Genomic DNA, 27732 nt, shown 5'->3' with positions numbered 1-27732 from the left:
GGGGAGGGGCGCATGTTGTTAGATGGAGCGGAGAAGATGAGGGATAGAGGGATATTTCTCAGCGGTGAGGAGAGAGAGAGAGAGAGAGAGAGAGCGAGAGAGAGAGAGGAGAGGGATTTAGGACCTGTTGACACTCCATGAGATGGGAGGAGAGAGAAAGAGAGAAAGAAAGAAAGAAAGAAAGACAGACAGAAAGAAACAAAGAGAGAGAGAGAGAGCAAGAGTGTGAGAGAGAGAGCAAGAGAAAGAGAGAGAGCAAGAGAGAGCGAGAGCGAGAGAGTGAGAGCAAGAGAAGAGAGAGCGAGAGAATGAGAGAGCAAGAGAGAGTGCGAGAGAGAGAGAGAAGAGTAATAAAAGAGAGCAGCGAGCGTTGGCAGAGTGGCAGGCCAGGAGCCCCGTGATGGGAAACTCTGGATGATTACTGCTGTGAAATGAACTGGGAGAAGAGGTGTGCTGCAGGCCGAGACCACCACCACCACCACCACGCTGTGCAGCCATGCTTTTAATATACTACAGAGCCCATAAAACCACACACACACACACACACACACACGCACGCACACGAGGGAGTCCATAAAAACAGCTGAGAAATGGTCGTGGCAGCGCATTAAACAGAAAAGCATATGGTGGTCTTCATCAAATCAATGAGAGGGTGAGAGGTGTGTAGGTGTGTGTGTGTGTGTGTGTGTGTGTGATGGGTTGGGTGCCGCTGGTTGCCACGGAGGGTCTTAGTTCACAGCTCTGCTATTAGTCATCAAGTAATTAGTGAGACGCTACAGTATGTGGCAGAGGACAGCACGCCAGATTAGGGGCTTTTACAGGACACACACACAGACACACACACACACACAAATATCCATAAACTTGGGCAAACATGTCAATATACACACAAACAAGGGCATAAACAACACTAAGCTCGCACACATACAAAACACAAAAAACATACACACTAATACCAACGAAGACACCTGCTCATTGCTCACACACACACACACACACACACACACACACACACACACACACACAGAGTGACCTGAGCCGTGCATCACTTCTCCTAGTGTATGATTAAGCTCCAGGACCTGGGTGTGTGTTCAGACCACAGGGGCTAAACACGAGTGCTGGAAACAATGAGTGACAGCAGTGGGCGTTGCATACATTAGTCATGGTGTTGTTACATCAGTATTCTACACTTCTGCAGCTCTACTGCTTACAGTACAAGCTCAACAATCAACCTCACGAGGCCAATGACCCACACACCCCCTCGTGTGCACTCATACACACACATGCACACACGCGCGCGCACACACACACACACACACACACACACACACACACACACACACACACACACACACACACACACACACACACACACACACACACACACACACACACACACACACACACACACACACACACACACACACACACACACACACACACACACAATGACCTCAGGCCTATAGAATCTGACAGACATAGGAACAGTTGGTGGGAAACTGGCATTCATTCACACACACAGTGATGCCAATTCCAGAGAAACTGTCACAGACAGACAGATGAATGACAAATTTAGAACCACACAAACACACACACACACACTTTATATAGCTCTAAATGCTTCTGTTTCTCTGGCGATGTTTCGCGCTCTCATAATGGACCTCACAAAGACAAACACACACACACACATTTCCCAACTACGGTTTCCACATCCTGAGGTAAAAAACACAGCCCTAAAGACAAAGGTGGCTAAAAATAGACTTATGGCCCACGCCTCCATGCCAACCCTCCTGTGCCAACCCTCACCACCACCACCACCCACCCCCCAACACACACACACACACACACACAGTAGCACCTCTGCTCTATACCCCTAATGGAGGAGTCAGATCTATATCGCCAAATTTATCCCCTTCACATTAGATGGCGCAGAGAGACACTGTGTGTTTGTGTGTGTGTATGTGTGTGTGTGTGTGTGTGTGTGTGTGTGTGTGTGTGTGAGTGAGAAAGAGACAGATCTATAGAGAATGTGTGAGCGGACAAGAAGGACCTGCAGTACTAAGATCGCACTTGCCCCACTGTCAAGTGGAACTAATCCAGATTCACACAACTCTGTGTGTGTGTGTGTGTGTGTGTGTGTGTGTGTGTGTGTGTGTGTGTGTGTGTGTGTGACACTACAACAGGGCCTGCTGAGACCACTGAGCCCTGTACGCTGGCCAAACAGCGCAGGCTGCACCACACCAGTGGAGCCGTGTCAAGACACACATAACACAGCTGCCATGCTTCATGAAATGGCCATCTCTTGGGTAATAACCACATCAAATACTTCACACACAAACACACACAGAGACAGACAGACACACACACAGTGAGAGACAGAGAGACACACACACACAGACAGAGAGAGAGAGAGAGAGAGAGAGAGAGAGAGAGATGGACGGACACACGGAGACACACACACACACACACACACACACACACACACACACACACCACAGATCAGCACAACTCACACCCACTTCCCTCCTGCTGACACACTGGGCAAAATCCCCTCAAAGCCCAACTGGGAGTCGAGCACAGCTCACTGCTACGGTGGCCTGCCAGGAACAAACTAGCTTCTTGTTGTTTTTAGATAACAAAACACAACACAACACCACACACAATAAAAAACAAATCTCAAAAAGCAGAAGTCGGACACAATGTCTCTCTGATACATGCAGCTTTTTATCTTCCTCCATTTGTACTCCCCATCAGATCCCTGCACCTGGATGAATGCCGCACTCTCTCTGTGTGTGTGTGTGTGTGTGTGTGTGTGTGTGTGTGTGTGTGTGTGTGAGAGAGAGAAAGAGAAGGAACGGTGTTGAACACAACTCAGTGCTTTTATTCCCTCCCGTGCGCTCGGTGCGTGCAACGTTGTCGCTTCGCTCTGATCCTCGCCGGTTCCAGCGGCACAGAGGAGATCTCATTATCTTTACTCGCTTTAGCGCTGCGCTTAAATGATGACCGGTGTTACACACATATGCCCTCCCACACACACACACACACACACACACACACACACACTGCAGAGGCCTGGCATTAAGAAGTAATAACTGGGAGAGATAATGATAAGTGGCGTCGCCCCGCGCCGGCCCGGATGAGGTCCAGAATCAGCGGTGATCGGGAACACAACCGCATTAGAGCAGGACACAGGCGCACCGTTTTTAAATCTACAGATTGCATTTGCATTACGACTAGTGGCGGGGCTGAAAGATTACGCGATTTTCGATTGAGCGAGTTGAGCTAATGCAATTTGCAAATCGCCAAGGCAGCAATTAACCGTGCCGCTCGTGACTGCCACGGCGGGGTGTAATTACGCCACATCTACGGCTTTTAAATGCATGTCCTCTTCCTGGTGCGACAGATGGGTCATGCTCGTCAATCGGAAGAGCTGTCTGAGTACGGTAGATCAATTCGGGAAGCAATAAGCATATTTTCCCATTCCCGTCTGTGGACTGGGTTTTAAATATTTATATGAGAAACATTGAACTGAAACTCAAAACTTCCCCAAAAAATTCTATTACAAATCATGATGCAACAGCGATATCAGTCCGAAAAATCACCACTAAATATTTCCCCGAATGGTACAGCCCTAACTAGCAGCAACACTGTGTGACAGAAAGACACAGCCTGGCTTTGTTCTCTAACTCTAAACTGCGTTGCAATCAGGAGTGGCACATCAGTCGTTAATCAGAAAGCCTCTGCATTACAGATGGACACAGGCAGGCTCTGATGGGCTGTGACGAAGCTCTTGATTTTAATTCCACAGAGCACTGTGGCCGAGAATCTGCTGGTATCAGAAAGACCACAGCTCAGGAGGAGGGGGGGGGGGTGTTCCAAGCAGCGCTTCGCTCTCATTCCCATCACGAGAGGAAGTGGACTAATGAATCAACCGAGACTGGACAGTCCATTCGGAGCTTCACGCCGGCTTTCCCCTCGTTTGCCTATTTGTGTCTGTCATCTGAAGTCTCTCACATCCTCTGATTGGGCTCTGGGCTGCTTATCGCTGGTCTAGTGTTGCGGTGTTGTGAGTCATTTGCAAGAGAAGTGGGAGTTTAAATAGTGATTTCCCAGAGGCGGGGGTGAGTGCGCCAAACAGTCTGGTGGATATATGGATTCATTTTTCTACGCCCGCCTCCCTTCACTCTTTTGCTTTCTTTCTTTCTTTCTTTCTTTCTCTCCCTCACTCCCTCTCATCCCTCTCTCTCTCCCTCTCTCTCTCTCCCCATTTGGAGCAGGGCGGAGGGCTGGGAATGGGGCCGCGGGCCACGGAATTTTGCACAGAGGAATTTCACGCTGGAATGTGGAACAAGTCCCCCCCCCCCCCACCCCTCCCCTCCCCTCCCGCCCCCTGCTCCACCTTCCCCAGCTGGCCTGTGTGGCCTCAGGAAGCCGCGCAGAGGAATTCTGGGTAAAAAAAAAAAATCATGGGTGGCACGGGGCGGGCGTGGCACAGGGCGTCGGCCATGTCCTGTCTGAGCTTTGGGGGGGATCTCGGGGGGGTTGAATGGTGTGTGTGTGTGTGTGTGTGTGTGTGTGTGTGTGTGTGTGTGTGTGTGTGTGTGTGGGGGGGGGGGGGGGGAGGGGGGTCTATGGAAAGAGGACGCCAAAAGAGAGCTGATGGGTGCAGACGGCTATGGTCTGCTCTATGGGTCCTTTGGCTGAATGGGATTTAGAGGGCCACTCTCTCTCACACACACATACATACACACACACACATACATACACACACACACAAACACACACCACATAACCAGTGAGACATGTTCTGAAACACGAGGGATGCTTTGAATAGATTTTCACATCTCATTCCCTGACTCCTCACTCGCATCAGATCAGGGACACAGTGTGAATTGTGTGTGTGTGTGTGTGTGTGTGTGTGTGTGTGTGTGTGTGTGTGTGTGTGTGTGTGTGTGTGTGTGTGTGTGTGTGTGTGTGTGTGTGTGTGTGTCTATAACGAGTCTGGTGAGAAGATAAAAAACCACTTGTAGTCGATAATGAGGTCATTCCCATTCTGGTCCAAGGCAGCCTGAGAGAACAGAAGGGGACTTTTGAGTCTGCAGTCCAACATGAGATTGAAAATGTATGCGTAGATATATACGTATGTATGCATGTATTCATGTATTTATGTATTTGTGTGTACGTATGTATGTAAAATTTAAAAATTTAACTTTCAAATGATTTAACCTTTTCACTATGAGGGTAATCTGAGCTAAGGTGGCTGTTTATTTGGAGATGGAAGGTATTAATGCGCTGATCTGAGACGGAGACTAGCCTAGTCAAGATAAGGGCCCCATTTGCAACCAAAGGTAAAGCTATTGATTGCTAAATTAGAGCGGATAAATCAGCCAGCTGAAGACAGATAGTGGGTGGGGTGAGAGAAAGCAAGAAACAGAGACCGCTGGAACAAGTGAAAACGTGACAAACAGAGAAAACACGCAGCTATAACTCTCTCTCCCTCACACACGCAGCTGTAACTCTCTCACTCACACACACACACACACACATAGCGCACACACACATACATACACACAGCTATAACTCATGCACACAGCACATGTCAGGACAATGGAGGAATCCTAGAGTCAGAGAACAGCAGGGGCGTGCAGCGCTTGCTGATCTCTGTGGAATTAGATCTGCTCTCTCTCTCTCTGTGTGTGTGTGTGTGTGTGTGTGTGTCTATGTGCATTCTATCTAACCTGTCCACAATATGTGTGTGTGTGTGTGTGTGTGTGTGTGTCTGTCTATGTGCATTTGTTTGCCATGGCATGGAGGCTACTACTCCTTTTCACTAAGCTCTGTGTCTTTGTGCATTCTATCTAACCTGTCCACAATATGTGTGTGTGTGTGTGTGTGTGTGTGTGTGTGTGTGTGTGTGTGTGTGTGTGTGTGTGTGTGTGTGTGTGTGTACGTGTGTATGTGTGTGCGTGTGTGCGTGTGTGCATTTGTTTGCCATGGCATGGAGGCTACTCCTTTTCACTAAGCTCTGTGTCTTTGGGCATCCTATCTAACCTGTCCACAATATGTGCATGCGTGTGTGTGTGTGTGCGTGTGTATGTCTATGTGTGTGTGTGTGTGTGTGTGTGTGTGTGTGTGTGTGTGTGTGTGAGTATTTGGGTGTGTGTTGGCTGAAGTGGTACAGCAAACAGGCAGAGCTGAGCAATCAATGGCTCCTGCCTGTTCAGTTCCTCTTCACAGCGGCCGGTCGAACCCAAGCTGTCACTCACAACACACTCAGACCGCTCCAAGTTTGAACCTGGGAGCATGAGTCTGCATGACCACACACACACACACACACACACACACACACACACACACACACACACACTCACTCACTCTCATCCACCCTCCTTCTCCCTCACAAACACAGACAAAACACACTCACACACACTGAATTCAGAAAGCCCACACAGACACACACACAAAGACACACACTCAATTTAGAAACCCAATCGAATCCATTTCCACAAACAGCTGGATAAGTGGAGTTTCTGCCAGCTCTCTATAGGGAACTCACACTCACACTCAAACACACACACACACACACACACAGACCTCACTCACATTACTGACAATGCCAGTGGCAACTAAATCGTCCATCAAACTCATACGAAAGTGAGACAGAAAGACAGACAGACAGACAAGAGAAGTGGGCTTCAAGCGCTAGAGAGGAGAGTAAACGTCCATCCTCTGGCAAAAGGATGACAAGAGAAAGAAGCCATCACAGGGCCCTTCATATGAGCATGATGAAGGTGCTATCCATGGGAGCCGTAGTCATCGCGTTCTCTCAGCACACACACACACACACACACACACACACACACACACACACACACACACACACACACACACACACACACACACACACACACACACACACACACACACACACACACACACACACACACACACACACACACACACACACACACACACACACACACACACACACACACACACACACACACACACACACACACACACACACACACACACACACACACACACACACACACACACACACACACACACGGGTCTGAGGTCAGGATTATCAGTGATATAATGACTGAAGTTCAGATGGGCAGAGCGGGCCTTGACCCGAGGGCTCCACCATGTCACGAGCACATTTTATTACTCAGACATACATCAACTCACGAGTCTACAGAGAGAGAGAGAGAGAGAGGGAGAGAGAGAGAGAGAGAGAGAGAGGGGAAGAGAGAGAGGGAGGAAGAGAGGAAGAGAGTGAGAGAGGAGAAAAATAGAGGAAACAGAGGGAAGACTGACTAAGACAGAACAAGTATTAAATTAAATAGGCCAAGCAAGGAGGACAAACAGAAAAAGGAAAGACAAAGAATGAATGAAGACAGAAGTGTGTGTGTGTGTGTTTAGAGGACCGGATTATGTAGTTATGCAATGAGGGGGAGCGCTGCACACACACGCAGGAGCGGTGACTGCATGCAAGGACAGAGCCCAACGGTGAGGTGCTCTCTCTGTGGACACACAATCTCCCTCATTTAGACAGACACACAGTGACAACACTTCCTTTCTTGCATACATATATTCAGTCAAACACATGCATGCTCACCCTACACACAAACTGGCTTCCATAAAACCTCACATTTTACCTTTCTTTGGGGCGATGATGAGCATCTGTGTGTGTGTGTGTGTGTGTGTGTGTGTGTGTGTGTGTGTGTGTGTGTGTGTGTGTGTGTGTGTGTGTGTGTGTGGAACACCAATAGGTTTTGAATTTCTCTTTTGCCTTCCGTCTTTCTGTTTCCTGCCTCCGCCTATGGTTTAACACAAGGGGTGATTGCCCCCCCATAACATCATGCATGCTGATGCTCTCTCACACTCACACGCCACTCAAGCACACAGGCATACACACACGCCATCTCCCCCTGTCCGTTTCCTGCTTTTACCCAGCATGCTCTGGGACTGACTGCACATGCTGAATGGCCCTGCCCTAAAGCCTCAGCCGCTCTCTGACAAGCCAGGGCAACCACGCACACATCATCCAAGAAGACCTCAGAAAAACACAGAGAGAGAGAGAGAGGGGGGAGAAAGAGCGAGCAGAGAGAGAGAGAGGGAGAAAACAGAGGGATTTCACAACAGGATATTCCTTTGTGTCCATGTATACAATTGCAATGCGAAACGTAAACCGCTCACCCTCATTCTAATTCTTGAAGGGAGAAATAGATGATGTTTAGATGAAGCTTAATCCGTGCAATAAAGAACATTGCCCGAAGTAGACCGTAGGGCTTAACTTACACATCCAGAAAACACCTGTCTGGCTACCGCCGTACCTTACGTATGTGTAAATGCAAGCTCTATAATGTAGCCAAATGCTTCACTATGCACTGGGTAATGTTTATGTGATCCACAAGATCCAATCATGATGTATATGAACGTCGAACCTGCTTATTTCATGCCAGATGTAAACCCACTAGTGAGGCCAGATCGTTTCACTCAGGTAAAAAGAAGGTATAGACAAGATGAATAAGCCGATATGGTAGTTTGCTTTCAATTTGAAATCCTTACATTTCCAGCGATCAGGAGACAAAAATCCAATCCCTCTCGCACACCGACAGTACCTTGGAACAGCTTCATGGAATAATAAGAAAACTGGATGAAACAAAAAATGTGATAAGATTTCTCTTTTAACCAGTTTTATACTGACAGCAATTATATGTAAGCCAATGCCATCGCCTACTACTGAATACATGAATGAAAAAGTCTCAACAAGAACGGATGCAATCGTAGACTGATGTCATCGTGAGTAAGACCGGTACGTCTCTTTCAAACGGTTTCCTGCAACTCAGTGAGAACTTTAGGAAATGAATCCAGACCTGTCTACGAACGAAGGTTGGTGATATACAATGGCTCGGCACGCGGAGGTGAGCAAAGTGTTTGGACTTATGGAAGCGGAGATGTGATGCACACACACAATCTGCATTCCTCCATCATGAGCAACACGAGTTCTGCATTCACTCCATAGGCTCCTGTTCTGCAGCTGACACGTCACTGGTGGCTGACTACTAGTGAGAGGGCAAACTCACACCCCTGAGCTAAACACACCTGCCTGATTTGTGCTCCAACATGCTGCTTGTGTGTCTGTGTGTGTGTGTGTGAGAGAGAGACAGAGAAAGAGAAAGAAAGAGAGAGAGAGAGAGAGAGAGAGAGAGAGAGAGAGAGAGAGAGAGAGACACAGGTCAATCTAACAGATCGCACAGAAGACGACTTCAGACAGACAGGCATGTACTAACACAAACGCGTGCGCACACACACACACACACACACACACACACACACACACCACACACACACACACACACACACACACACACACACACACACACACACACACACACACACACACACACACACACACACACACACACACACACACACACACACACACACACACACACACACACACACACACACACACACACACGGTTCTTTTAAGTGTAATCCTTTGACACAAAGATGGCCGTTTTATGGAGAGCCTTGAAGAGTACATTAGCATCCAGCAGGCAGCTCCTCTGGGGAAACGGATCTGTCACTGGCTTTGCCCTGCCCTCCCCCCCTCCACCTCCACCACCACCACCACCACATGTGTGTACACACACATGCAATTGTAAATGTATGCATATAGACAAACACATGCATATGCACACTGACACACACACACACACACACACACACACACACACACAGACATGGAGCTGCCAGATGTGCTTTGCACGTTTTTTTTTCTTTTAACTTGGCCCCTCCCCTCCCCCCAATCCTTCTCCCTTGCTCTCCCTCTCTCACACACACACACACACACACACTCCTGATGGCAAGATGCAAGACCACGTAAAAAGCTAAATAAACAGATACCAGCTCTGTGCCCAAATATGTCTGTGTGTCTGTGTCTGTGTGTCTGTGGTGTGTGAAGCCCTGGGGTCATCAGCATACTGGCCTGCTTTCAGCCATGAGAGGGTGGTGTGTGTTTTAATGTGGCAGTGAGGCGGCAGGAAACACCCGCTGGTAGTGATTAGGGCCTCACACACACACACAGGCACGCACACACACACACACGCACGCACACACACACACACAGTCCTGCAGTGGCGGAAACCCGATAGCTGAATCTAATGAACCACAGACAGAAAGAGGCGCTACCCTCCTCACATACTTATATATATACGTGAGCGTGCGCACTCACTCACACACACACACACACACACACACACACACACACACACACACACACACACACACACGCAGTCACGCACACACACAGATAACTTGTTCAACTCCCCATGGCTCCTCCCTTCTGTCCCAGAGCCACTGCACTGCAGGTCAGGAGGAAAGACAAGATCATGAAAGGGACAGCGATGGAGAGACGGAGCGAGGGAGAAAGAGAGGGAGGGAGAGAGAGAGGGAGAGAGAGAGGGAGAGAGAGGGAGAGAAAGAAGGGAAAGCAAAAACAGTCCCACTGACATGAGCATTCCAGGGAGAGAGAGATGCAGATGAAGGGGGAGAGAGAGGGATAGAGAGAGGAAGAGAGAGAAGAAGGTAGGAAGAGGGAGACACAGGGGGGAAGAGGGTAACAAGGGGAGGACAGGAGATAGTAGAGGGTTGAGAGAAAGAGAGAGAGGGAGAGACAGAGAGAGAAAGAGAGAGAGAGAGAGAGAGAAATACCAGCCTTGCTCTCTACTTTCTATGTGCCAGCCAGTCTAACATGCAGACCGCAGGGCCCAGGAGAGAGAGAGGGGAAGGGAGGAGAGGAAGAGAGGAGGAGAGGAGGAGAGGAGGAGAGGAAGAAGAGGTGGAGAGAGGCTGCATGAGCACAGAGGGATGAGCAATGACAGCTTGCATCTGTGTGACTGCTCCACCGCTTAGCAGTGCAACAGTATCACACACTCACACACACGCACACACACACAAGTATGTGCATTTCTGTGTGCACTATTTGTATGTGTGTGTGTGCGTGTGCGTGTGCGTGTGTGTGTGTGTGTGTGTGTGTGTGCTGTGGCCCCGGGCTGCTCTAACCGAACCCCTCTCCTGAGAAACATGAGCCGCGTGCCGTAATCTACACTGCATGGCCCAGCCGCTCCTGCCTAGCAGACAGATAATAATGCAGCCAAGTTACACACCATGGGTCAACTGCTAAAACAACAGCAAGACCAGAGCGTGTGTGTGTGTGTGTGTGTGTACACACCACTGTGTGTGTGCGTGTGTTGTGTACAGTGTGTGTATTTCTGTATGATTAGCCCTATATTTCCACAAGTAGTAAGTACAAATAAAAAAAGAGTTGTAGTTGGTGTCTGTGTGTGTCTGTGTGTGTCTGTGTGTGTCTGTGTGTGTCATTCATGGCTTTCTAATGTCAGACACCAGATTGAGACTGCTGTGACTCCCAGATGAGCTTGGCCTGAGGGTGCTGGACCGGTTCACTGGACCGGTTCAAGGGTACCGCTGGGCGGTCCACGCTCTCCGGTCCACTTTGTCCAAATGATGCTAGCGCCACCGTCGACGGGGACACGGTTACCATGACGCCGAGCCCAACTTAATACCCACAGAGTCTTAAGAGTCTCAGCACTCTCTTAGCCCTCTCTGAGCACTGACATTATGGGGTGGCATTTAGACAACTCATTACCACGGTAACCCCTACTGTGACAGAAGATGAGGTGTGTGTGTGTGTGTGTGTGTATGTGTGTGGGATAGAGAGTGAGCGTGTCTAAAGTAATGTCTAATAGCTGCAGGTGTGCAGGGGTGTGTGTGTGTGTGTGTGTGTGTGTGTGTGTGATTAACAGAGGTGGCTGGGTTTCAGAGCAAGTAAGATGGCAGATGTTGAGACATGACTTACTAAGACGTCTGAAATACCTGACCACAGTAGCAATACCTGGGCTTAGCCTAACACTGCAGGCCTGACAAAACAACATCCCACAAACAAACAAACTAACCAACAAACAAACAAACACTTCCATTACTCATTACACTCACAGCCAAATCAGGAACCCAAGAAGGCTCAGGGTGTTGATGCCAGAGGTCCAAGTCTCACAGCATCTTGAAGAACACACGGCACACACACAACGCACACACATGCGCACACACGTACAGACACACACACACACTATTCAGACCATGAGAGACACAGGCGTAGGTTCAGTCTGAGCTCTCAGACGCAATAAACAGTCGCCTGACTTCACCCAGTGCAGCAATCCTCAAACAAATAATTCTCAACCTTTCAAATTCACCAATGACTCTGTGCTGACACTGACAGAGGCAGGCGGAAGCCGGAGCCCACTCACAGCTAAATAGTCCAGGTGAACCGACAGGTGAGTGTGGGCCCTGGCTTTGGCAGCAGACGCAGACAGTGTGGTGCCCAGGGCCGCTTGTGGTGTTTTCGACGGGGCCCGGTCTGAGCTCTGAGTGGGTGTGATGTGATGATGTGAGCCGGTTCTGATTGGCCCTCCGTCGCCGTGACTCAGACCGGGAGACGGCCGGGGCTCCAGGACGACGACTCTATTTTTTACCCATCAGACGTCCACATCGACAGGGAGAGACAGGAAGCGGGGGGGGGGGGCAGACAGACATGAGTCTCAGAGAGAATGTGTGTGTGTGTGTGTGAGTGAGTGTGTTAGAGAGAGAGAGAGAGAGAGAGAGAGAAAGAAAGAAAGAAAGAGAGAGAGAAAGAGAGATAGATAGAGAGATGGAGGCAGCAAACGCTGACAAAGCCCAGTCTGGTATTCAGTGTGTGTGTGTGTGTGTGTGTGTGTGTGTGTGTGTGTGTGATTTAGCTGAGCAGGCGGTGCATTAGATATTGGCTGGGGCTGGTCCAGAGTAAACACCACTGCCTGGGTCTCGCCTGGTTCAACTCAACAACCAGTACAGCAGATAATGCTGAGAACACAAAGGAACTGCATAACACACACGTACACACACACACACACACACACACACACACACACATTCCATTAACACAAAGCCCAATTAATCTCGAAACACAGACACACACACACACACACACACACACGTACACACGTCACCAGGTTCAAACATTTCCATTACCCAACCATAAAACAGAGATTCAAAAGAACATATACTGTATGTGACCCGCAGGCAAAAGCAACTGCACCAATCAAGACCAGACTAATCAAGCAGCTTCTACTCTCCTCAGCAGATTAGCCGACCAGCGCTAGCGCAATAAAGCATAAATCTTGGGGCTAATTACGCCACCTCAAAACGAAGAAAATGAATCGATCTCGTTTATGCTCCCAGGACACCCGGTAATCAAAGGCTAATCACCTTCTGTGCAGATGAATGTTTGCCACAAACAATAGGTTACAGCCTCACACACACACAAACACACACACACAATTCCACATGTTGAATGAGAGATGAGAGTGAGGGAAGGAGAGAAAACAAATGAGAGAAAGGCACCTGTTCATCCCAAACAACATTGAATTAGACGAACATTTTTTGGAACAAGTACAGGTGAACATATCTGTCAACTATCTGCTTGTTTACTAATAAACATTTGAGAGAGAGAGAGAGAGAGAAAGAAAGAGAGAAAGAGAGAGAGAGATAGAGAGAGAGAGAAAGAGAAAAAGGAGAGAGAGAAAGAGAGAGATAGATAGAGAGATGGAGGCAGCAAACGCTGACAAAGCCCAGTCTGATATTCAGAGAGAGAGAGAGAGAGAGAGAGAGAGAGAGAGATCAAGACAGATCAAGAGTAACAGACAGCCAGACTGGCAGAGTTAGTGATGGATAGATGTAGATAAAAATACAGGTGAATAGATAGATAAAGAAAATGATCAAACACATGAAGGAGCAATGGAGGGAGAGATAGACATGGAGAGAGAAGGAGAGAGAGTAAGAGAGAGAGAGAGAGAAAGAGAGAGAGAGTAAGAGAGAGAGAGAGAGAGAGAGAGAGAGAGAGAGAGAGAGAGAGAGAGAGATGGTTGCCGTCATCCTCCTCCCTCCCCCACTCCTGCAGTGGCCCTCTCCATGTGTGTTTTGACAGCAGCACAGGGGAGGTGAGGAGGGTGCAGTCTTCTGGAGCTGCCCGTTGGTGTCACCCAGGGGAAAAACAGCTAAATATTTCGACAGAGGAGGCAGAGCGTGAGTCAATGCGCCCACACAACACAGACACACGTATACATACACTCACTCACTCACACACACACACTTATTCCTCTAGGGATATCTTAGAAAAATAGGGTTAATAAATGAGTAAGTGGAGAGCAAGTTCCAGCAGAGACGTGTGTATTGGCTACACACACAAAGGCACGCGCGCACACACACACACACACAACAGCTGATGGATGAAAGCTGGCATTCACACAAAGTCCTCGAGTGCTTCTATGAGGGAAGTCAAGCTGAATCTCTCTCACTCTTGCCATCTCTCTCACACACACACACACACAGGCACTGTTTTTGGACCAACAGAGAACGAGTTCTTGAACCGGTTCCATTCAGAAATCTATGACCCTTGGTGTTATCTTGTGAACCAGCCCGCATTTCCACCAGTTTTGAACAGATCCAGGATGTGTCATCAACATTGGGTGTTGCGTGCGAAAACAGACGATAAACAGGAGACAAATATGGCAGTGACGCTCATCAAAATGGTAGAAACAAGACTTTACTAGCTTAACTGTGCAATGCTAGCTAACTCGCTTTGTTTACTTGTGGCAGCGGTTGCTAAGGAGGGAAAACTCACGCGCTTAGCTGACAGCGACAGTTGTGTCTCTCTGAACGGACACACCCACTCTAGCTTCGCAAACAAATCTTTTGTTTTTTTGGGTGCCAGCTGCAAACCAGGTTCCGAGCCGATTTATTATAGGTCAAAATGCTCCGAGCATCTCAACATCTGGAGATTGAACTTGTTGGGGAAAACGAGCACATCACAGGGAAACAAACAATACAGCTGAACTTCTTAAAAATAGAAAAAGGAGCTTACATACACACACCACATGCTTTGCCAAGTTCTTCAACCACGCTTGCACACACACAGACACAAACACAAACGCGCACACACACACACACACACACACATACCTACACTGATGCCTGGCCTGACTCACTCACTCATCACAGGATTCCTGAAGTAGATGAACGAGGTGAGGACAGGATAGGAGTGCACACACACACACACACAGAGTTGTGCTTGTGTCATGTAGTCGCACTGCCCAGTGAGGTGGTCAGACGAGATGAAGCTGACTAAGAGGAGTGGCCACCTTGACCAAGAGCACTCCACTTGACGCAGACGCTTCAGTGCAGCTCCCCTCAAACTCGCTCCCTCACTTCCTACTCGTTTGCTTGGGCTCTCTTTCCTTCCTTTATTCTCCCTCATTCTCTCTCTTTCCTTCATTTATTCTTCCTCTCATTTTCTCTCTCTTCCTTCATTAATTCTCCCTCTCGTTCTCTCTCTCTCTCTCTCTCTTCCCTTCATCTATTCTCCCTGTCATTCTCTCTCTTTCTCTGTCTCTCACTCAGCAGATTTCCCACACTGCAATATGTTACTTTTATGGCGCTGTCTGTAAATGTCAACTCTGCGGCCTCAGATCTTCTCCCATGACCCCATAAAACACACAGTGTGTGTAGGCACTCACTTGCTCACACACACACACACACACACACACACACACACACACACACACACACACACACACACACACACACACACACACACACACACACACACACACACACACACACACACACACACACACACACACACACACACACACACACACACACACACACACACACACACACACACACGTCTACCACCCTGATGAGAGGAAATCAACAACAGTATCCACTGGAATTCTCTGTGTGTGTGTGTGTGTGTGTGTGTGTGTGTGTGTGTGTGTGTGTGTGTGTGTGTGTGTGTGTGTGTGTGTCAGATGTGTGTATTGGAGGCAGACCTTTGAAGTGTGAGTTTATATTTACTTTCACTTTCGTTCTCATGCCAGAGTCGGCCATATGTGCAGGACCTTTTAGCACTGCTTACGAAAATAAACTCCGCTTCCCGACGCGCCGTGGCACCGATGTTGTTTCTTTAAGCAAGACAGCTCACGTCAAGCACTGCAGGAATGTCTAATGATCACCTGCGTGCATACTATAGCTTTGTGTGTGTGTGTGTGTCTCTCTCACTAAGACAAACAGGATAGGATAGACAGGTCAGCAGCCCAGATCTCAGGGCCATGGCGAACAGTCATGGCTCGTTCAGAGGGCCTGTTTGTAACGCTCACCTTGCCCATGTCCCCCCTGGTCAGCACGGTCAGCGGACCAATCAGAGGTGTCGGTGATGGGCTCGCTCTTCCTCGGGGGCGAGTTGTGTCCAGCGCGGTATCATCTCGGTGAGCAGGACTGTGATGTGAGCGCGCTCAAAAAGCCTTGTCCACCCCAGAACCGTCTTCCACTGAACTCACCCCACCGCTGTCTCTCTCCCTCGCCTGCTCCCGCTCTCACACACACTGGACTAATGCATGATTTTGCCTGCAGTCAGATCACTCCAATGGTTGCTGTGTGTGTGAGTACATTTGCTTGACTGTGTGTGTGTGTGTGTGTGTGTGTGTGTGTGTGTGTGTGTGATGGCATTGAGACCCTTCCAAAAGGCTAGTGTGACGCAAACAGTAGCCTAAGCTGTCTACTTGCATCTCTGAGTGTCTGCTGTAGTTAGGCCACAGAGAGCTGTGCAGTGTTACATTACTGAATTACCACAAACACACAGCAACACACAGCAACACACAAACACACACACACATTGTTGAGCCAAAGTGTGACAGTCAGAGACTGGGACAGTGACCCAAGTCAACAACGACAACATCAACAACAACAACAGCAGCGGCAACTCCCACTACCACAGAGGAGATGTACAAAAGTTCCCCTCTGCCAAAATGAATCTAAATTTACGGAAATAAGAAACAGGAGGTTCCTCTTTACAGTTCAAAAGAGAAAATGTATGGTAGAGGGTAGAAGTTAGTCGAGTCGACATTACGGTGGAATCTGAGTAATCTGCTGGTATCCAGGCACTGCATAGCTCCCTGTCGCTAAGCTACACTTCCTGTCAATCACATTTCCATCAAACGCCATCAGCAATCACCAAGCATCCCACACTCACAGTGAATGGGAGAGGAAAGGTTGAAAGAAAAAAGGAAAAAACAAATTTGGCAGCCAGATGTAACAGAGTGTGTCAGATTATGCCCAACATCCTAAACGAAGTCAATGAAAGACCAGCCAAACGACACATTAGTTTGGCTAGTTCATCTCTCTTCGCAATCACACAGCTGTTAGAGGAAACAAACAGCATAAAACAAACGCTGGAGTGGCGTTCTATGCATGTTAATGCACACACACAAACACAGGGAAAACAGCCTTCAGCATAGCAGCCTCTCACGTACGCTAGCTGATTAGCATCTCTTTCTCTCTCTATCCCTTGTTCATTCTCTTCATTTTCCTCTCCTCCATCTCGGGTTCCTTCCTTGCCGTGAGATCTGCACTGCTCCAGGTAAGAGTGGCTTTTAAGAGGCAACACGGTCCAGTAATAAGAGCAGGAGATGTGCTGCCGCCCTGTTATTTACACCAACACACACACAACCAGTTCACAAACAAACACACACACACACATGGACACGCTCACAGTTCACAAACAGACTCACACATACACACACACAGGTGCCAGACTCCAGCCTGAAACCCTTTGGTTCACCACAGGACTCCGGAGGACAGAGCTGTAATCAGCACACCGGTCATCAACGCCAGGACTCACACACACACACACACACACACACACACACACACACACACACACACACACATAGAGAGAAGGAGAAGTACAAGAAGTGGGGGATGGTAGGGGAAAGGTGAGGGACAGAAAAACTGAGAAGAACAGAAAGAAGGATGAGGAGAAGGAGGAGACGGACAGACATGGCAGGCTGACGGGAACAGGACAGGACAGTTGGAGACAAACGGAGGAGGTGAGGGGCCAGAGATGGAGATGAATGACCGAGACAGGGACATGTGGAGAGGAAAAGAGTGGACAAGGAGGACACAGGGACACAAGAGAAGAGGAGGAGGAGAGGAGGAAGAGGAAGAATAAGAGGAGGAGGAGGATTTTCCTCTGTCCTCCCTGTGGCTGCTTGACTGTTTGCTGGCCTTGCTCTCTGCCGTGGGGGGCGGCCGGGCACCTTATCAAGCGTGACGATAACATCACCCTGCGGTTACCAGCACTTCACGCATTTACACACAACACAGCTGAGCTGAGGAGCGAGTGGAGGAGGGAGAGGGGGACAAAGAGAGAAAGAGAGAATGGACGAATGAAAGGGTGATCAGCTGCTGTGAAGATCATAGCTCCAAGTACACACACACAAACAAACAGACAGACAGACGCACTAAGCACACACAGAGACAGACAAACAGACAAAATATAACTCAAGGGTTTGGGGGTGTGTAGGTGATTACTTTTCCAGAGACAAAAAAAAAGAAGACAGAAATGACTTTGCTTAAGCACCTGGCCTGTTCGGTTAACGCTAAGGTCATTTTGCAGGGAGATCAACTAATCTACACATCACACAACAAACACAGCAAAGTAAACCCGAGCAGCTCAACTCAGAGGAAGTTGAAAAACTCCTAATAGAAAGTCCTATAGCATAGTTTTGTGAAGAGAAACAGGCTGTAGGACTCTTCGATTCTGAGGTTTACCACTTCCCCTGAGTTAACTTACATCACATTACACTTGGCTGACGCTTATTAACCAAAGCGACTCACAAAATGGTAAAAAAAAAAAAAACATTTTTAAGCTTTTAAGAGCAATTCTAACAACAATTAATTTTACAACAATGAACAAAAAACACAATAAGTGCATTAATGAGTGTAATAAGTGCATCAATGAGAGCAATTGACTGTAGGATCAGCAAGACTAGTTGTAAGTATACACTATGCTTACCGAGCGTTGTCACTAAACTAAACGGTGTCCTTGGAACAGCCCTCTGGACACAGGGCAGCGTAGAGGCAGCGTAGAGGCAACGTGGGGAGAGGCGCTCACATGTGATCCCTCTCATTTTGTTTCCAGACGCCTCAGCTTTTTGCTGCTGGGGACTCGCAGCACAGGCGCATTGCCTCAAAAGGCCTTGAATGAGGAGGGCCGGCCTTTAAAATGCTAAATATGCCTCCATTTACACATGCATGCACGCGTGCGTGTGCGCGCACACACACACACACACACACACACACACACACACACACACAGGTGGGTGCACACAGACACATTCGTGCCCCTTGACTATTAAAAACTCTCTGATGCATGCTGTGCTGAGTGTCGGACGGTATCTTTAAAGGAAAAGGGAAAAAAAGTGACCGTAGCAACCAGGAAACAGATGCGAAACACTACACCTCACAGGCCATGTTAAAACACACACACACACCTCCCCCAATACTACAACAACCAGGTACCATAAGACCCCCCACACACACAGACACTCAAACAAAACCTTACTGGTAACAGACAAGGGAGTGCAGATGCAGTCAAAAGTGGCCTGCTCTTATTTTAGCCTACTAAACGATGCTGAGCAATCCCATGAAAAATCAATAGCCTGAGCTGGGGGTGGGGAGGTTGCTGACACCTGATAGAGATCCGGATGCTAAAGGAGGCAGGAACTAGGAGCCCTCTCCCCTACACTCCCCTCCACACACACACACACACACACACACACACACACACACACACACACACACACACACACACACACACACACACACACACACACACACACACACACACACACACACACACACACACACACACACACACACACACACACACTTTAATCTGTTTCCGGTGAGGAGTAACTAATCATCCTGGGTGTGGAGGGCAACATAGTCTCAGCCTTTCCCAGCTCCTCTCTCCCCTCAAAACGTGGCACTTGTGGCCATTTAGACTCCCATCGCATCATGGTGGTATTTCATACGATGTCAAAGCCGCCTACCAAACCATTTAAAAACCAATACGCTGCCACAAAAGGTCAAGCTCGTTACCTACAAGGCAATTAACACACGTTAAGGCCTCGAAAAAGGCTTCACATTAATTACCAGAAATGGCACATAATGGAGCCTTCGGACCGGTCTTTCAGCGCGTTCTCCCAGAGACCGGGGGAGAAGCGCGAGGGTGTGCGGCACGCAGGGCTACAGAGGCCTTTCGCACTGGCTTGCTCAGTATCGCAGCAAAGTGAAAACTACACAAGGCCAAACTGTGAGATACGAACAGCAGATTTGGTGTTCGGCAGACGGCACTTCACCCACATAACACCCACTTAAAGCCGAAAAAAAAGATTACACACACGCAAACACACAAACAGACACACACACAGACACATACACAGGCACACACAAACACACACACACACACACACAGACACCACCAACGAGATCACAGACCCTTATTATTACTTTTCGGAGGAAGATATCCAGGCCGATTGTGTAACATTAAAAACATGTTCCTCCTCCCCACTCTCCTCACCCACACCCACTTGCATTACACAGACACAGACACACAGCCTAAACCATAAACAAGTGCACTTCAGTAGCCCAAAGCAAATAACAGCGGCGGCGGCGGTGCCACAGCACCCGGCCCAGCCGTGACCACCATAAGAGGCTTAGAGCGGGCCAGAGAAACAGCTGGCCCACCGCCAGATTAGCATGAAGCCAAAGGAGCAACAGGCGTCGTGATGGACATCCACTTAGCCTTATGGCCCCCGGACTCCTCGGCTGACAAACCAACGACGCAAGCAGGCCTGGAGGCAGTGGGGGGGGGGGGCGTTCGGTGTGCAAACACTGATAGCCACCATCTACTGCGACCACTGCCACCATGGCCCCCCTGACTTCATAGCCGATGCCAAGCTGGTTTATTTCTAAAGCTTTAAAAAAGGAGCAATATAAGAGACTCATTTGAATATGGGATTTGCATTCGTAATATCTCTTGGGTAATCGAATGAGGTCCATAAAGATATACTGGTCTGAGTGGGAGTGGGGGGTATGGCTATATCTTGAGATATTTAACTAGCGTGTTGCCAAAAAAAGGCAGGGGAAAGAGGAGAAAGTCCGCCAAACTTCCTTATTGTGATGGGTTAGATTAGAAATAGCCTCGATGGCTTGTATGCTTGGCTGCGAACAATGACGCGAGTAGCTCACTGAGGAAATGAGTTTCGGGATAAAAACGTGCCATTTGTTTTTACGAGCAATCAAACCGGGCGCGTGGGCCGACAACAAGCCATGCTGGGAGATCAGCAGACAGCGCTGACAGATCCGTAAGGGAGCAGGCATGGGGTACCACGCCCAGTGCTCATCGACTCCCTCAGAGTTTCATTAAGATGGCAAAGGGGTTTCAATTCCTAGTCTCCTTTATGGAGCCGACCCCAAGGACACATCAAGGAGTGGGCTCTCTGTTGTGGTCAGGGGTAAGGCCCATTGTTAAGGCCCTTTCAAACCAAGTCTGAATTTTTGGATGAAATATTTGCACAAAGTCACACTCTGGTATTTAAAAATGGGTTCTTATGAGTCTTTACACACCAAGGACGACATTTGCTGTGATGAAAAATAAATTTGACAATTCGAAAGGTAAAGACTAATAAGAAACCACATATTTAATTACCTGCATGATTTCATGCCAATATTTCACTCTTGGGGTGAAAGGGCCTTTACTGTAACCAGTGCAACGAGGGGTTTCACAATACAGAAACTGAACCCGGGTCAGTCTGCGGAGCCCTGGTACGGCGCTTGTGGCACAAGGAGGAAGGAAAGCGTGACAGGGCCACGACGTTTCAAAAGCCCCTTTGGCCCACAGGAGGAAGTGGGCCAACCAGCACGCAGAGGTGGACACTAACGTCCCTGCCCTTCCCCTCGTAAGGACTGCTCCACCACCCTGCGCTACACCGCGGTCTTCCTTTAACTCCCCTGTCTAGTCCTCGGAGGCCTTTGTTGGTCTCCAATGGGATCCCAGAGAATCTGGCTCACAGCAGCCTGAAGTAGGTTTTTGCTATAAGTAGTCTTTCTATCAATGTCTGTCTGTCTGTCTGTCAATTCTCTCTCTCTCTCTCTCTCTCTCTCTCTACGTCCTATGCCAAGATTAAAAAGAGAAAAAGAACCACCTCCTTTCTGTCGTTTCAAAAAGTGCTGAATTCAAAACTGAAACCAGCGGGGTTCCCTTTCCACAAATCCAAATAATTTGGGTTTCCCCCTCTTCTAAAGGTGGCCCTTATTGACTGACTTTGACCCCGATTTGGCTGACCCTGTCCAGCCTCAGCCTTGATTTTGCAAAGCAATTTGGCACACACTTCCCACGTCTGATTAATCTACAGACGCTGGCAAAAACAACAACTGCTGAAAGGCAACAAGCGCCTATGACTAAATGCCTTTTTTAGAGCGCAATTCAGGGTGCTAAGTGCATCTCCTTGCCCATTATCCTCTACACCGCGCCACAGAACCTTGCAGGAACCAGACAACGCGTTTCTTTTCGCTTTTTTTTGTGTGCAGGGGGACGGCAGCTAACACAAAACTGCATTCCAGCAAGCCCAAGAGGACACACTATCACTCGAGTTCCTTCCTCTACTGCAGGCACAAAAAAATGGCTGCCCTAGGAGGTGACACCACCACTGGAGTCAGTCAGGTCACCCTGACCAAAACCCACACCTCTGTCCACCCTGATATTCCTTGGCAATGCCCAGTACTAGTGGAGTTACTGCAACAAGAACTAGAACCTTCAACTAGTAGCACCGGGAATTCAGTTCAAACTTGTATCCTTGGGGATGCAGTGGGAAGCCTATGGCCTATGTAAGAAGGCCTCTGTTGAAAGCAACTGTTTTGTTCCTGGGTTCCACTTTGCTGTTGTGTTTAGCCATGTCACGAGATTGGGCAGAGCAAACAGCCCTATCTGGGAGAATGAGAGTTGGGTGAGAACCACTCCTTGTCTTGAACAAACAGTATCAAGTTAATGGAAAAGTGTGTGTTTGTGTGTGTGTGTGTGTGTGTGTGTGTGTGTGTGTGTGTGTGTGTTGACCAAGAGCACATCAGTATGGTGCCATGTTTCTCCTTTGTCACAGGAAGCATATGGCCCAAGTGCAGGCAGATAGTCTATGTGGGGAACATCTACAGTACATCTTGACATTCCCATTAAAGCATCATCTGCGGTGCATTATTCAAAGATTCAACTTCCACATAGGCCTACCCAATAGCTTGACTTCCCTCCCTCTGACTAATCCACTGTCTAATAGCCTACATTGTCCACTTTTGAATGTCAAGAGTAGTGTGTACTTCACAACCACATTATTTTCACATTTCAGAAATACTTGGAAACGATTTCGCCTAGAGCGAAGCAGGGGTACATAGGTGTAAGAAGTGAAAGGACACATGCAACAAGATCTAGCCCTTCCTCTGCTCAACGCCCTATCGGGACATCGGAGTTTCACATCCTCTTGCAAACGCACTTATCTGAAACTCGCCATCAGACACCCTGGGCGATGAACGCCAGGATGGCTGCATTTAACATTAGTCAGCCCTCTTGTCTAAGCGTCGTCTTGTTCTAATGAAATCGAAGACAAAAACGAAAACTATTCACTCCACAGTCCGGACACTTCGATCGTCTATTATGCTACAACACGACCAATCGTTTGGTTCGGTGACACCTACAACCTATGTCGACGACAATTCTCTCTTGGTGAGGTAAATGTGACATACACGTCCAGTAGTTCAATTATACCAAATGCACTTTCAAATATGATTAGCCTATAGCTAATCGTGTGTTTCTACCAAATGTAACTTAAATCTTTCTGTGAAGAGGAAACTAGTTGTCCTCTTCGACACAGTAGCAAACTAGGCGGGGCCCATAATCACTCGCATCAAGAACAAACTGCGAGACTTATAGCTACATAGACGTGTTTTGGGCGAATTGTAGGCTACTACTCTTGAAAACTTCCCATATCCAAAAGCACACAGCTTTGTTGGATAACAAAACAATATATCTATGAACACCAGTCGGAACAATGTGTGACAAACAATTCGGCTTTCTTTTAACTACACATTCGTACAACTTTTCCATTTCCGCTATAACTTCCAGTCACACAGACAGACAGGATAGAATCAAACGCCATTCTTCTTACGCCACCGAGAGAAAAGACGGCAACATTTCGTCTACAACATAAAGAGCTCCACGATCACCACCGTGGTTGCTCGGTATATAGAGTCTGGTAAATGTAAGGAGTTGAATTGTTTCACTCATGCTCCGCCATATTCTAGACATTTGACCTGCTCTTCCGCAAGCCGTGTGTTGTGCATTTCAGAGCCGGTTTCTGGTTTCGCTGGCAGACAGTTACTCGCGGGCGATATGCATGTACAATTCATCAACCTCGGTCATTCTCCAGAGTCCTCCGATGGTCTTTCACACAACACAAATGTGATAGCGACACAATTAACGATTCAAACGAAATGGTAAAGATGCATTACTTACAGTTATCCTCTGCTGCTCCAATCTGGCTGTGCCTCTCCCTATGCTGGTTCGCTCGTCAGGGTGAGGTTTTGAGTTTTGCATGACGTTGCAGCCTCGGTTTCAGCACCACTATGAGAATGCTCTGCCCACAATTGGTAGTGCTGAGATACAACAGAGGATTCATAACTCGAACAAGGCAGCATAGGCCTATATGATCTATGAGAAAGCAATGTAAATGTCTATTGGTTGCAGTAATTTGCATTTAGTTGAATGTATTAGATCGGATGCAATGCATTGTACGAGAAAACATTAATTTGTCCCCCCAATATGCCTATCTATGTGGACAATTAAGTAGGCCTAAATTAATGAAATGCAGTGCACTGCAAATTACCTAGAAGAATGAAATTAAATGAAATTAAATGTATTGTATTGTGTTTGAAAACTATTGATTTTTTTCCATTAAATTCAATGTTTAGCCTATGTTATTGAATATGATAATGTGGCTAATGTGGGAATATGTGGGATTGGCCTAATTGGCATTGAGAGGAAACGTCCTAGTTGTGAATAGTTTAATGGGTATTGAGATTATCATATACTTGACTAGCCTATGAATAACATCATATTCTTTGAAATTTAGAACTCATTTTGTTTGTGGTTTGAGTTTCCATCCTACTCTGAGGATAGCCCTAGAAAAATGGTGCTGTGTAATAATACTGATAATAATAATAATAATAATAATAATAATAATGATATTATGTCAAAAGTTATAGCCATCAAACATGGCATAGACCAAAAGAAAACAAATAACACTGGCCTAGCGATAAGTAGAGAGGATTAAAGTTTGGGTGTAAATCTTTCATGCCCTTTTTTTCTGCCCCTGAACTTGCTTTATCTGACCACTCAGACTAAATATCGTTCACAGCACTCTCTCTCTCTCTCTCTCTCTCTCCCTCTCTCTCCTTTGTGGATCTGCTGAGCTGTACGTTTCTCTTGTCCAGATCTCTTGGCTCGCTCTCTGTTGCCCTGTTGTGTGGCGTTCCCGAGGCGCGCGCGCCGCAGACTCTCGTGGCGTCTCTCTTTACCGACGGGCAGCGCAGCGGGCCCAGAGGAAATCAAACGCCTCATTGAGAGCGGCCTGCAAAAGGCAAGGAATGCCAAATATGCTCTCTGGCATCAGGAATGCAAGCCCACTCCCACCACCCCGGCCCTGCCGACCCCCTTGGCTACAAGCGATCATGTGCTGTTGGCCCTTGGTGTGTGCAGTATACTCTATGCCTGTATGTGTGTATGTGTGTATAGAGAGAGAGAGAGAGATTGAATAAGTTAGATAGACCCATGTGTGCGTTTGTATGTGTGTACATGAGAGAGACAAAGGAGATTGAAAGAGAAAAAATGTGCAATGAGCATGGACACAGGCTGTGTGTGTGTGTGTGTGTGTGTGTGTGTGTGTGTGTTAATGCCAGTGTTAATGCAAAGAGGAGAATTTGGCAAGGCTGACAGAGAGAGAGAGAGAGAGAGAGAGAGAGAGAGAGAGAGAGAGAGAAGGGGGGCATGTGCATGTATGTACATATCCCCTGCTGAGCGGATGTCTCAGCTGTTTACATAAGAACATTCAGTATTTTAATCCTGATGACCGAATCTGTATAGTCAGACCAGTAAATATGCTAAAAACAAAGCTAAATCTCCACTTGCCTCTGCACTATAGTGAAGTAGCAAGTGTCCGGACAGACAGGTCAGTTGCACTCACTCACTGAGGAGGGGATTACCAAAGCTGTGGATACATGCAGCTCCGCAGTTTTTTACATGGCCTCAGGGCATCTGTTCGATTGTTCCACACAGCGCTAATCTTCCCCTTTCTGTCTCTCTCTCTATCAGTCTTTCTCTCTAGTTCTCTCTCTCTTTATCTCAAACACACATACATAGGCCTACATATAAATACACACACACAAGGCACGCTAGCTCTGCCCCTTTAAAAAAAAATGCTGCAAATCTTATTCAAGCTGATGATGCGAGTAAATGTATTGATTAATCCAGTACACACACACACACACACACACACAAATACACACAGACATTTTCACACAAATACACACTCGTGTGTGTGTGTGTGTGTGTGTGCATATTTATATATATATCTGAACTCACTCACACATGCACTCTCTTGCCCCAACAGGCATACACTGACTTTGTCCCAGTGCATGATGGGACATGCAGGCCGGCTGGGAGAAACATTCCAGCAGCTCCCTGGCCAGGGCTAGTTCATCAGGGGATTTTTCCACATGCCTCTCACTCGGATACTGATGACGAGAACAGTGGGGTAGGCAGCCAGTGGTAGAGAATGGGAGAGAGAGAGAGAGAGAGAGAGAGAAAGAGAGAGAGAGAGAGAGAGAGAGAGAGAAAGAGAGAGAGAGAAAGAGAGAGAGAGAGAGAGAGGAAGTTGGAGTCGACAGTGGTCTTCCCCAGAGCGACGCAGGGCAGGAGGTTGGCCGTTTGGCCCGATGCTGATAAACAGAGCGGGCGCTGGCGCTGTCGCCGCGGGCACGTCCACCCAGATCAGATCAGCAACAGGAACTCCTGTCTTTGAGGACGGGTGGAAACGCTGGCGTCTATTCTTAGACGCTTCTTCCTTCCTGGGTGGAGTTTCTCAGTTCTTCATGACATTTGCGTATTATGAAGTTTTTTTTGCATACACATACACACACACACTCACACTCACTCACCCCCCCATACCACCACCCCCCCTCCACACACACACACACACACACACACACACACACACACACTCACACTCACCCCCCCCTACCCCTCACACACACACACACACACACACATACTCACACAGATGTGGTGAGTATGTGTGGGTCAGCCAGGCTAAAAAAGGGAAAAGGAACAGGAGTGTGTTGGGGGTTAGAGGAGCGATGAAGAGGATGGGTGTGTTTCCTGTTTGTCACACTGAGTTTGTGCAATAACTCAAGGTTGCCTCACAGCTGGGGTGCCACATAGTCTCCACACAACAGGCTAAATCTCCCGCCCACCCTCCTAAAGAGGTGAGAGGACACAAATGGAAACACTGCAATAGGCTCCTGTTAAAAGTGTATTTAGTTATATTTACATTAATGGTAGCTAAACTAGAGCCAGTATCCACATGAAATGAATCAGATATTAATGATGATCATCATTATTTCCTAATATCTGATTAATTTCATTTGGATATGAATCCG

At 47.8% G+C, this 27732-nt stretch overlaps 1 protein-coding gene across 1 annotated transcript in view; it reads right to left on the bottom strand.

Moving 5' to 3' along the window:
* rap1b (RAP1B, member of RAS oncogene family) overlaps positions 1-24617 on the bottom strand; it is a 56924-nt gene extending 32307 nt beyond the window's left edge. The window contains exon 1 of the mRNA XM_062527470.1: positions 24533-24617. The gene's annotated coding sequence lies outside the window, so the exon portion shown is untranslated. The remainder of the gene's footprint in view (positions 1-24532) is intronic.
* Between the last annotated feature and the right edge of the window lie 3115 nt (positions 24618-27732).

Source organism: Sardina pilchardus, chromosome 23, assembly GCF_963854185.1.
Source record: "Sardina pilchardus chromosome 23, fSarPil1.1, whole genome shotgun sequence".
Lineage (NCBI taxonomy): Eukaryota > Metazoa > Chordata > Actinopteri > Clupeiformes > Clupeidae > Sardina > Sardina pilchardus.
The sequence above is the reverse complement of the archived record's forward strand: the minus strand, read 5'-3'. Positions and strand labels throughout refer to the sequence as shown.